Genomic DNA, 13,864 nt, shown 5'->3' on the forward strand with positions numbered 1-13,864 from the left:
CTTAGCTTTCTGTGAAGTGTTTTAAAAGTTTGTGTGTTCTTGCATTTAGTCCAAACAGATGTATTGTGTTCATTTACAAACCCTTACACATTCTGTGTGTGATAATATTCTGGAAATATATCACAATAGGACACTGAACTCTGGTATTTCTGATGGCCTTATTTACAGACCTGCTTCTGAAATTTCAGCTTTTGTGTGGCATTACTGTTGGTAGGTATGATTCTAGAAAGGGTTAAAGTTGGTATTTTTCTTGTTTTGTAATCAAATCTAATGATATGATATCAGTTTGAAATATAGAAAATGACAGCTTAAAAAAAACAACTTCAGAAATACCTAAATTAGAATTAACAGAAAGATAATACTTCATATAATCAAACTTCATTATCTGGCAAGTATCCTAATTGTATTTTGTTACTTAAGCAAAACTGCTGTTAACTGCAAAGGTGTTTCATGTCTTCCATTTAAAACAATCAAATTAGAGACTCTGAATATTAGTTATGATTAGAGGTGTGCAAATATGTGAGCTTTTTGCTTTGTTTGGTTGTCTTTTTCTTGTGGTTGGCAGATAGGAGAAATAAAGACATCATCTGAGGCAGGTGTTTAGGTTAGCTTGCAATTAGCTTTTGAATATTTAATGGAAAACAGAAATTGAATTAATAGCTTATTCATCTGAGCAAATCTATATGTTTAATTTTTTGTAAGAATTTTTTTTTAAGTTAAGGTATTTTTCACCACTGATTTAGACTGAAAACAAAATTCCTTTTAATTATTCTAAATGAACCATCTAGATAGCTCAACATTTCTATTTTAACTTCCTTGTTAAGACTTGAGCTAAGCTCCAAATGGTTTGTAAAATGTGTACATTCCAGAATATGCAACTTTATATTCCATCCTTTCTTCAATAGGAGGTGTGCTCAGCAAAGCACCTTGCAGGTTTGTGGATACATCCTTTGATAAATATTGCAAATTTTTTACTTTAGAATTCTGACTGATTTTAGAGACTTTTTATCTGTGTCCTCTTGGAAAAAGTTATCTGTGTCCCAGTTTTAAAGAGCTATCTGTGTCTCTGTCTTTACAAATTAAAAAATTACATTGAATGTAGGAGAGTGTATCTAATAAACTACAACAGAAAAGTACAGAGATTACTCTGAACATTTTATATTGTTCTCTAATTGACTAAATCCATTAATGTTACAATATGACAAATTCATGCCAAATATGCAAATAATACAATTTTTTATGCAGTATTCCCACATGCTAATATAGAAAATAAAAGTAAGTAAGGAAGGTGTAAAACAGTATGCTTATCCTGATTTTCCACTCAGTGAAGATGAATTTTCTGGTATTAAATTCTCAAGCAAATTAGTAGTTTGCTTTAATTCATTTAAGTACTTCAGCATGTGCTTAAACTAAAGCACATACTCAGCACTTTGCTGACACCAGGAAGCTGACTTTTGGCAAAAGCATATTAAGATAAATTCAGTTGGATCCCTTAATTTTCACAGATGTTGGATATGGACTTTTCAGTTTTATCTATAATAGGAACTTTTCATGCTTCATAAATACAGTTTGTAAGAATACAGTAACTGAACCTTATTATACTATGGAATGGAAATCTTGTGATTCCCAACTGGATTCCTTCTACAAAGCAGATAGGATTGTACGATCCCAAAATTTCAGAGTGCTGCTGTGGAAGATGCATAATTTTTCAAGTGTTTTTACCATGATAGCAGATCTTGCCTTATGATAAGTTTCAAAGACAGAAGACCAGAAATGGAGAGCACATATTGGTTTACTGCCCATTTCTATCCCCCTGGGTGTTAATTCCAAGAACTCTGAAGAAGAAAGTTAAAAATGAGAAAACAAGATGTGAAAATAGAAAAAAAGGAAGATTCTGTGAGGTTTTGGAAAGCTTTAATATTGAGTAATTGCTGATATGTGACTTGTCTAGCTCCATTTTTGTATCACATTACTTTCTGCATAATATTTTTCTTTTTTGAAAACTTTAAAATATTTCTATTATGAAAACTGTAAACTGAATAGTTGGGTTGTTAAAATCCATGCACCAAGTTATATGCAATTCTTAATGTTATATGGAAGCATGAAGTTCAAATCCAAATGGGTGCTAACTTGTCTCCTGAAAAGAATGGTGCAGTTAGACTTAGACACAGGGATATGCAAGGTGAGATTCATCCTGTTTAGTTTAGGTGTACATAGCAGACATTGCTATCTGCTTCTCATAAAAGTCAGCCAAGCAGCTACAGTTAAAAATTTCTCCAACATGAAGACAGAGAGTCATGCAAGGCGGTGTTGAATGTTGCATAAATTTCTGAGAATTGAGCTCTTTACAACAGAACAGCTTTGACTCAAATGAGCCAAAGGAGTTAGATGTATGGTGGGATTTGTCTCACTTGAGTTCCGATTTCTATGATGTTTCGATATGATTTATTTACTTTGATTTTCCATTATAGCCAACAGGGGGGAAAAGTAATTTCTTGTCCAACGTATGTTGTTGTATATAATTATGATGATTGGCCCTAGAGTTGTCTGCTTCTCTCTTCAGGCTATGAGGAAATTTAAGTTGATAAGCTGAAATGTAGATATTGATGTTGTAGACATCAAAAGTTAAGGGATGAAAATCCCATAATATCTCTATGAAGATCTCTTTTTGGATGATCTAGGCCAGAGGTGTTATTCCAGGAAAGGCCTGATCCTACAGAACAGTTGTACCAGGTTGTCATGCAAAACATTCTTCTGTCTGAACACTGACAACCTTATGTAAATAACATTATTAGATGTTTGTAACAAGTTCTATTTTAGTTAGAGTAATTAATAAATTAACTTAGTTCCCAAGTATTTAAATTCTTTAGGTGTACACAACAGATTGATGATGATTGAATGTGCAGGATACATGTACATGAGGTGATTCTAAGATGCATTCAGCTCTGGTGTGTCTGATGCATATGCCTCTAAACAGGGAGTCTATGCAGACAGTGTATTGGGAAGAAAAAGAGCAAAGAGGAGCATGGATGCACTATGATTTTGAGCATTTTCCTGGATTTTAGTTGCTATTCAGCACTGTGTAGCAAACAGTCGTGTCACTAAAATGTCAAACTACACAACAGCTCTATATGGAAGCAAATGAAGGGCTGAAATATTCCTGTGGCTGGAGAGCCCTTTTTTTCTAGCTGGCCTGCAAATTAGAGACACTGCAAATGTCAAGATGGACTAGCTCAGGTGGTAAGCAACCCATCAGGGAAAATAGAATTTCCCTGGAGTTGTGTTCAGCTAGACAACAGAAAGGTTTAAAGTGCAAAGAACTGAACTATTAATGTCAAGGCTTGTCTTCATAAGCCTTTCTTCATGCAGCCATTCTGTGTCCAGTGGATGCTCTGGTCAGGTGTGGTACCCATCACATACTTTTTTCCAAGTGGAAGTGTGTCTGATGTGATGTAGAGAACTCTTCAGATATGCCCTTCTTGCCGAGAAGTTTACTTTGTTTATATCTTCAGCTGTAAGTTTATATATGTTGTAATAAAGCTTTCTTATGGGCTAGAAAAAAAGCTAGACTGTTTTTTCCCAAGTACGGTAGAAAATTGCTACAATAGTTAATTAGAAAAAAATAACGGAGAATATTATGCACCTAGAAAAGCTAAATATATTTTGTAGTCTACTGTGTTTTGAGGTACTAAAATGGCTATCAAGTATATTTGGCTTTTTGTGGTTTCTGCTGTTGACTTTTACTAACACATTGGATTACTAATACTTCATCTAGGTAAAAGAAAAGAGAGCGGTGCCATATAGACCTTATGAAAATAATTAAACTTGCATCTGGACATCTGTTCATCCTTTTTAAGGTGTCATTTCTTTCCTTGTTATGCTGGTAAGCCCAGATTGCAACATATTTCAAATTGTGAATTGTTAAAGGTGCTGCAGAACAGTGCTCTGGGTAAATGTAGGATTGTTTTTTATTCCCTGTGACTGCTGATGCTCCTGGTAATAGAGGAAATAATGTCTGGATAGAATAATCAGTGGATCTGCATTTTTTTCTTATATACCCAGTTTAGAGAAACAGATTTGGGAAAACATAAATCTCTCCCCTCAAAGGCAGGAATGAAAGAATCGTCAAGACTTGGTGTATGCCAAAAGAGTTCCATATACCTTTGAAGTGTATACCTGCTTTTGCTGCATACATCATCCCCTATTACAGGTTAGATTTTGAGATGTTTGCGTGTCAGACAGAACAGAAAAATGACAAATGGTTCGTGCAGTTATTCTCTTCCCTCTCATACTATCTTCAAATGATAGCATTAAGGAGAAAGGAGTTTAGAAGTATTCCTACAGAGCTAAAAGGGAGCAGGACTTTGACTACACTTAGGTGCTTGGAAAAATTGAGGATGACATGTAATCAGAAAACCTCAGGTGTGTTTGGGAATAGAAACAGCAAATACCGATTACATGAGGAGCAGTCTGTCAACTAGAGAATTATTACTCTTAATATTGGTGAATCATGTCAGTCATGGAAACATAACACTGGAAAAGGAAAAATTATTAATTACAGAAATCAGAATATATCATACCTCAAAAAGCAAGTAAGTAGTATTCCTGGAAATCTTCGTGTTTCAAATTGTGCATTGCACTTTTTATATTTATTTAATTTTATTCTGGGTTGATGCTGCTCTTATTTCCTTAATCCCAGTGTTAATTCTATCCTTTTCCTATTGCTTTCTTCACAGCTCAGTTAATCCTTTTGCATGCTTGAATGCAGAATGTGAATAAGGAAGGAGCATCAGATTTTTGTGGCATATGTGGTGTATCTGCTAGTCTGGAACACCATTTTATTTTTACTTAACCTGTGTCTTAAAACCAAATAGGTGGTTTTAATGCTCTCATTAAGCTCCGTTTTTCATGGAGCATTGTTGCTTACAGACAATGATTCTCAAAATGGAATGATATTACAGAAAATTAAGCACTGCTTCCTAAATGCTTTTGGATATTGGAGTTGTCTATGTGAATAGCATATATCCCATATGTGCTCTGAAAAGTTCAATTTTGAGGCAAGGGGGCATTTTATTACAGATTTACCTTCTGATTTTACTTTTGGAGATTTTGTATAAGTCTTCCTTATGCTGTGCTTTGAACACAGTTTCACTAGATGTTGTTTTGAGATACAGTATAAATGCACAGTTTCTGTGTTGGTAGCTTTGCAATTTATATGCTACTTTAGTAATTCATATCTTCATAAAATGGAAAAGCAGAGTTGTAGACCCAAAATTTCTAACTAGGAATTACTGATATAAAGAATTTTTTGTTTGGAACAGTAACTACAGCTGATAATTAAAACTGTCTTTAAGAGCTTAGATAAATATAGTAAGAAGTATGGAATTATAGTGAACACTCTTGTGAAATCATACTTAATCTTTCTTTCAAGATGTTCTGTTTGTTTTACAGGACACATCTTTGGATTGGACAATCCAATCTCTGGATTTCATAGCTTTGCATACACTTGCCTCTCTCTAAACATGTGTGACAGTTCTGTACATAATGGCTTAGAACATCAACTTGCCCCATTGGGACCTCATTTATTGGTTTGGTTTGTTTTGCTAAAAATACATTTAGAGCTGTGTTTATCTACCTGCAGAGCTTATGCAAAACCATCACTACTTTAAATCACAGAACCAAGAAGATTAACTTATGTTTGTTCAGTGCTTTCTAAAATGTGCAAGTGCTTTTGAAAACTCCTTATTATGTAGCTCACTGTGAGACATTATAAGCACTAAGCACGTGCACGGTGGCATATCTTCTGCAGTAGCTGTGGTGTGCCATCTGGCATAGAAAAACTAGTTCTGTTCTTTGCACACTCTGTCTCGATAAGCAAGAAAGAGTTTTGGTTTATGTTCTCTTTGTGCTTGCATTGAACCCTTGCCTTAGGTTGTTAGTTGGGAAGGATGGCTCCAGTGCATTTAGAGTTAGGTTTAGGATTAGATTGGGGTTTAAAATTAGGATGGAAAAATAAGATACTCACCACAGAGGGAACTGCTTGAAAGGCTGTGCTGAGAAGTGTTTATCACGACCAACAGGGCTATGTTTGTTCTACTAGTTCACTGTTGGGTTAGAGTTGGTGTTAGAACAAACTCTCTGGTTAACTCCTCCATTGAAACAGTCACAGGCTACAGTTGGTGTTGGTGGTGGTGTGGATTCAAGTGCATTATGAGTTGCCTTGAATGCTGCCACCACATTCAGAAGGAGCTGCTGTCCTAAGCTTGGCTCTGAAACCAGAAGAATTCATCTCTCTTGGATTTAACTGATGTAGAAGTCATGAATAGAGTAGGCTTATGTCTGGGATGAAAGGGATTTGCTACCTAGAATTTGTTTCATAGCTAAGGTTGGAATTAGGTTTTGAAATAAAGTTTGCATGGCTGAGACACGTGGAAGATGAAAATCTGGTTCCAGAGTTTATTTTAAACGTAGTCCAGATTTTGGGTAGCAGCATTCTACTTGACTAGTTAAAGCTTGATCTGGTAGGACAGCAAACTGCTATTAATTCTGTGCCCAGAGGGAAAGTAGGTTTCAGGACTGGTGTCAGCAGCAACTCCTATTCGTTGATATATCGAGGAGATTTCCTCTGTAGGTTTAGTTTAGGGAGGTAAGTTGTGATGAGCTAAAGCTGAATGTCTTTATAGAAGTATCAGAGCTAGATTTAAGGTTGTGCTGAGGGTTTAGGAATCTGTGGTTTCAATTTTAGGTAAGCACTGATGATGTAGCCTTGTCAATCCACAACTGATTCAATGGAAGTAATGTATTGGTAGGCCTGAGTAAGTGTCAAAATAAGAGCAAGCTTATTTACACCCTTAGGACTTATGGGGGTTTGGGAGACACAGGAATGGGATACTGATCTGGGTTGGTGGTGAGGGAGAAACGAGCAGCAGCTGAGTGTGTTTAAATCAGAGTGTTATTTACAAGAGTCGCTGGATTGGCGTTAAGATAGAGAGTAAGGCTTGGATGTCTAGGATTTGTGCAGCAGAGAATGCTTTGTTAAAGTTGGAGATGTTCCAGAAAGAGAAGCTGAAGTATGTTCAGGCAGGATATGATTTATATGACTTGATTAGATTAAGACATTCTCGATGGCAATCTTGAACTTGGATGAAATACAGGTAACCAGATACCTTTTCTGGGTTGAACCACAATTGTAAATGTGCACGTTCACAAGCTCAGTCACAAAATTTATGGCAGCACAATCTGTATTGTATATCTCCTAGAAAAAAAAGCTGAAGTATTGAAATGCATGTAGCACCAACATCACAGAATTAAAACTAGTTTCAGGAAATAACTTCTTGAATCCACTCCAGTTTAACTTCCTACTGTAGAAGAATGGATTGATTTCACTTGATTCAGCAGTTCATGTAGGGAGAAGTCATGGAATCACAGAATTTAGAAATGGACCTTACAGATTATCTAGGTCTAATCCCCCCTGCCATGGACAGGGACAAGCACCAACATCACAGAATTAAAACTAGTTTCAGGAAATAACTTCTTGAATCCACTCCAGTTTAACTTCCTACTGTAGAAGAATGGATTGATTTCACTTGATTCAGCAGTTCATGTAGGGAGAAGTCATGGAATCACAGAATTTAGAAATGGACCTTACAGATTATCTAGGTCTAATCCCCCCTGCCATGGACAGGGACACATCCCAGTAGACCAGGATGCTCAAAGCCTCATCCAGCCTGGCCTTGAGCACTGCCAGGCTTGGAGCAGCCTCCACTTCCCTGGACAACCTGTTCCAGTGTAATGACAAATGCATAAAGCAAGACAATAAGGAAAATAGAAAAAAAATGTGTGTATTTCTCCTTTTTTTTGTATATAGTAGCATCCCAGGTTGCATGATTATAGTGCAGAGTTTGAAGATGTAGCTCATATGTTTTGAATTTCTTGGCATCTGTCGTTCCTGGAATTGAGTTGGCAAAGCGCACTTGAACTCTGGGTGTATTGTCTTGAAACAAGATCTTTTTGGCTCTATTTCATCTTTATAATTAATTCTTTCATTAAAAGTTATGCCTAGTGTCTCTTGAGTTTTCAGATTATTAAACTTCTAGCTGAAGTTGCAGTTTTAAAGAACTCTGTGTGTAGCCTTACCATTTAATCAAAGCTCTTTTACTAAGCCTAGGTATGACCTTTAATACAGAATAGTATAGAGAATTGTGTGTGATAAATATGAGAGGGAAAGTGGGATAATGGATAGAGTTAAAAATTTGACTAGTATTTCTGCCTGTTGGAATAAATTGTGAAAAAACTTAGTTTAAAGTAACTGTGTAAGTTAACCATTTTGAGTTCCTTCTACACAATTTGATTAGGTAAACTATAATTCAGTTCTGTTGATTAACTTAAACAGTGAGTTCATTGAGTGATTGTGGAATTATGGAATGGATAAGGTTGGAAGCAACCTCTAGAGATGATCTAGTGCAATCCCCTGCTCAAAGCATTTTTTGTACTTTGTGACAACTCAGGATTCCTCTTGGCTGGTTTTTCCAGCCTCTCAAGGTCCCTCTGAATGTTAGAGTAATCCTCTGGTGTGTCCATCACTTCTCCAGCTTTTGTATCATCTCTAAACCTGCTGAGTTTGGAGATGATACAAAAGTCTCATTGTCCAGGTCATTCATGAAGATGTTAAACAGTACTGGGTGACACTGTCAGCTCCTGGGCTGAACCACTAGTAAGTGACCTCTAGCTGGATTTTATGCCTCTTCATAACCCTCTAGGAATGGCAGTTCAGGAAGATTTCAGTCCACCTCACCCTCCACTTACCAAACCTGTAAATCTGTGCTGAATTACTCTCAGTCACCATTTTGTCCATCATATGCCTGAAATGGTTTACATACCAAACCTTTTCTGTCTTTTACAGACTCTTAGCTCCAGAGAAGAAAGGAGAAGGTAGCACCAGAATTCTGGGGCTAAAGAGAGTAAGGAGCTTTTAAGCATGAAAACTCTTTCTCACTAAAAATAAGAAGTAATTCTAGATAATTGCTAAGTTTTTTTCTCAAAAGTAAATGGTGTATAATTCCACTTGGTATTTCCAATATTGATAGAAAAATTAGGCTAGTGAGTTGTGCTTTTGTCAGATAAGTGATGTATGCTTGAAAGATGTTATTGTACCATCTCCTGAAAACAGAATAAATTTTCAGGTATAACGTGAAAAGAAAACTTTTCTCTTTCAGTCAGAAGACAAAAGAATCAATTCTCCCACAGCAAAATTCACCCACACTGTAGATCAGGTAAATGATAGTGTTTCCTGTCATAAGAGCTTGTTTTCATTTTGTAAATTTTGGCAAATGTTTACCATTCAGACTGAGACTTCTTTTAAGCAGATGTCTGTCTCAGGCTATTTCTGTATGTGCTTTTTATTTTATTTTTATTTCTGTGAGTGCATGTGTACAAGTTTAAAGAGGAAGACATAAGTGGCCACAGTTTTCACAGAAGCCAGCATGGGCTTTCCTTTGACTTTCTGCATTTCTGTGTAATGGCAGGAGTTGTGAAATCATGTCCCAGACAGCCAAGATTGGCATTAGCAGCTACTATGTGTATTTAAAATATTCCTTCTTTAAAGGATGAAAGCATTACCTCTCTCTCTTTAAAAGCTGTTATGAAGTTAAAGTAATATTTATGGTATGTGTGAAATTATAGCAATGATTGTCATTAAAAATCTAAAAAAGAAGGATTTAGTCTGTATTCAGAGCAGAGACTGAATGCTACACATTTCATGCCCATGTATATAACAAGGATGGATAAAATACTGAATAGTGTTTCTTCTAATTGAGTGTCATCGATCCTCTATAGTAACAAAAGCAAGTACTCGTGCAAACAAAACCAAGAAAAAAAACACAAACCAGACACATAATTACAACTGTAGGCATAAAAGACTCAGATTAGGCTTGCAGTCTCATTGTATTGATTTAAAATTGCCATTCCTAATAAAAGCAGGTAGTTAATAGTACATTAAGAAACTATATAAAATAAATAAGATAATTATTTGCAATACTAAAGAACATAGTCTGAATATAGACCTTAATTTCCTCAATGATTCATGATTCTGCTAGTGAATCCTTTAACCAACCTTTGGAATGCATCCTGCTAGTTTATTCTACATGGTGGCTGCCCAAGAATTACTTAGCTCTACTTAGCATAGAGAAAACTGTGATTTGATGAGTGTCTGGATTTAATGAATTAGAGGTTCATACCTATATTTTCTCTCTGTAACATGGGAGCTGATTCCAGTTTGTGGATTATTTAAGATACAGTTTTTCATGGTCACAGATTTTTAAAATTAATTACCATATGAAAGACAGATCTTTGTAAACTATGCCTGTCTGTTCTCTTGAGTGTAGATACCACTGTAGAAAAAGTAGAGGAAGTTAACTTTCAGGGAAAGCATAAAGCTGTTGAGATCCTCCTTATACATGATTTAAGACTAATTAAAAACAAGAGGGTTTCTGCTCCCACAATGATTTTAGAGGGTTACATAGGGATTAAACTTCTTACAGAATTATCTTTTTTATTTAATAATATTTTGCTATTTGCTATACAGCATTACTAATCACCCTTAAAGAGTAACTTTTGAATCCATGGCAGACTTACTAATATTTTTCTCAAAATTCATCTGTTTTATATAGATAGTGGTAAATAGGCCAAGCAGTGAAAGGTGCTTTGGGATGAGGAGTGTGAAATGTTGCCCAACGTTCATAATTGTAATCTAACATTCAATAGTGCTAGTATGTGACTAGGCAACATGTGATATATAACAAACAGTTGGTCAAAATGTCAAGAATGTATTATGATCACTAAAAATAATGGTTATTGGCAGTTTCTGCTTTTGGCTTGTTTTCGAAGTTTCGCATCTATTTAAAAATACAGAATATGTAGAATAGAGCATTTCCATGTTTTGTGGGTAATTTTCATGGGATCCTTTGTGTGAATGTTTGATGTATTTTGAGATATTGTTGTTGAAATGTCAGTTTCCATAAAAAAATGTAGAAAAGAGAGGACTGAGGAGGAAGATAAGTTGTAGTAGTCTTCCAGAACATGAGAAGTTGCTATATGAGGAGTAATCCTTTTGTGTTCTGGAGTGAACAAAAAACATACTCCATGCTTGAGGTTAGATGTCAGACTTACAAAGTACTCAAATACATTCATGATGAGCATCTTTTGGGGGTGACAAGTATAACTGACTCTGTCTCAGGGTGAGGATTGTGATTAGAACACTTGAGCACCCTTTCAGCTGTAAATCTAAACTCCTGAACTCCTGTTTATATATTTTATTGACATTAGGAGTTATGGTTAAAATTCGCCCAGGAAGTGGGGGGGAGAATAAACTACACTGCAAATTTCCTCTGGTTCTGAGATCTGGAAGAAATTGAAGTGCTATTGTAATTAAATGTGTGGATGGTAGTTCTGGGGAGATTGGTATAATAAGGATGTAATAATTAATGCTAGTAGGTCAGGAAAGAGGTTTTACAGAAAATGTACAGAATTTGGCTCATTTTAGAAAATTGCTAACACATCCCACAGTCAGGATTTCAAAGTGCTGAAGGTTAAAACTTCCTTTTTCAGGCAGTAATAAAAATTCAGGATGTAGATGAGATGTGTCCTGGCAGGGATTTGAAACAGGTGATTTTTGTGCAGAAGTGACTGGTTTGTGTTAAATGAAGCCTTTTGGGGATTTCATATTTGGAGCCCTGTGAATTGTTTCTGAGGCAGATTACTTCTGATGTCCATTCTTCATAGAATCATAGGATCAACTAGGTTGGAAAAGACCTCCAAGATCGAGCCCAACCCTACTGTGGTTATAGACCATGGCACTAAGTGCCACATCCAGTCTCATCATGAAAACCTCCAGGGACAGTGAATCCACCACCTCCCTGGGCAGCACATTCCAATGCCTGATCACTCTCTCTGTAAAAAATCTCTTCCTAATATCCAAGCTAACCCTCCCCTGGCAGAGCTTGAGTCTGTGCCCTCTTGTCCTCCTGCTGGTTGCCTGGGAGAAGAGACCAACCCCCACCTGACTCCAACCTCCTGTCAGGGAGTTGCAGAGGCTGATAAGGTCTCCCCTGAGCCTCCTCTTCTCCAAGCTAAACAACCTCAGCTCCCTCAGCCTTTCATTGTAGGACTTGTGCTCGAGTCCCTTCACCAGCCTCATTGCTCTTCTCTGGACCTGCTCCAGCACCTCAATATCCCTCCTGAACTGAGGGAGGGGCCCAGAACTGAGCACAGTACTCAAGGTGTGGCCTCACCAGCGCCGAGTCCAGGGGCAGAATCACCTCCCTGGTCCTACTGACCACACTGTTCCTGACCCAGCCCAGGATGCCATTGGCCTTCTTGGCCCCCTGAGCACACTGCTGGCTCATGTTCAGCTCCCTGTCTATCCAAACTCCCAGGTCCCTTTCTGCCTGGTGCTCTCCAGTCACTCTGTCCCCAGCCTGGAGTGCTGCATGGGATTGTTCTGGCCAATATATTCTTATATTCAGTATTCACTGTAGCACCTGTGTGTAATGTATTTTCTCTATAAAGATGGAGAAAACAGTTATTTGGAGAGATGGCTTGGAAACTGGGAGGAAACGGTAGCTGAAGACTGGACTGCATCATTGATTGAGTCCTTACAGAGTTGTGCACAGTTACCGTGGTGCTATATGTACATATAAGGACCTGAATAATAGGTAGATTACAGCTGTGTTCACTTGAATAGCATTTCAAAGAATATATACTCTTCTGGGTTGGTTTATGCTAATTACAAAACTGATAATGCTCAAGAGCCTTTTTGCTAATTTTTAAATATTTTGATTTATCATAAGAGCTGTTCTTCAAAATGTATTTTAGCATAGATTTCAATTTCAAAACATACTTCTTAACTTCCTTGCAAACTATTTTAAGTGCATTTGAAAGTTAAATTATATTATTGATTCATGGATTCTGAGATCACGGGGAGTCATCTAGTCCAAACTCCTTTATACACAGGCAATAGACCTTTCCACATGCTGAATTTAAGAATGTGTTATTAATATATCAATCTGAAAGCTGTTGTTTATTCTGTTCATTGTTTGCAATTATTATTCTCATTCTTTGATAACGGCTTATGAGCTTTGGCTTTCTTGATCTATATTTTATTGCCTAACATTAAGTAATAGTTACTAAAAACCAAAACAAAACCAAGCCCAACAAAAGGCCCTGATCAAGATTGATAGAATATGCTGAAATTGTATTACAGCTGAATAAGTTAGATAAATTATGAATGAAGTGTAAGTAATTGTCCAACCAGTTTTGTGTTGAATCAACTTGAATCAATATTATTGACTAAATATCAGGGGTCTTTTGTTATTTGTTATCTATTTGTTAAAATATTTATTTGAGGAAGAAATCCAGCTGGGGGAAACAAAATTTTTACTAGAACATATTTTCAAAAAGCATTACAAATGTTTTGAATATGCCAACATTTTCATTAGATAGCTGGGAGTGATTCAGTGCTGGCATGTAGTGGTCTAATAGCATTGTGTATGCAGCCTACTTCAAAATTTAAAGACCTGATCCAGAGCCTGTAGAAATCACTAGATGACCATTTTTCAGTCAAATTTCATTAAATGCTTGGATTTATGATAGGATAGCATTATGTAGCTGCTGAGTTTGGATGCTCTTAATATTAAATTAGAATTGATAATTATTAAAAACAAGAACTGAGAATTTATGTAAATATAATAGAATTTATTCTTATCTAGGGATTTATCATAGAATCATAGAATTTAGGGATTGGAATGGACCTTACAGATCATCCAGTCCCAACCTCCTGCCATGGGCAGGGACACCTCCTCATTAGATC

The 13,864-nt window shown here is 36.4% G+C and overlaps 1 protein-coding gene across 1 annotated transcript in view; it reads left to right on the forward strand.

Moving 5' to 3' along the window:
• The window catches only part of MEI4 (meiosis-specific 4 homolog (S. cerevisiae)), a gene marked incomplete at its 5' end in the record, with an annotated part of 56,198 nt that overhangs the window by 26,155 nt on the left and 16,179 nt on the right, over window positions 1-13,864 (forward strand). The window lies entirely within an intron of this gene.

The sequence above is a fragment of the Acanthisitta chloris genome, unplaced genomic scaffold (assembly GCF_000695815.1).
Source record: "Acanthisitta chloris isolate BGI_N310 unplaced genomic scaffold, ASM69581v1 scaffold3851, whole genome shotgun sequence".
Taxonomy (NCBI): Eukaryota; Metazoa; Chordata; class Aves; order Passeriformes; family Acanthisittidae; genus Acanthisitta; species Acanthisitta chloris.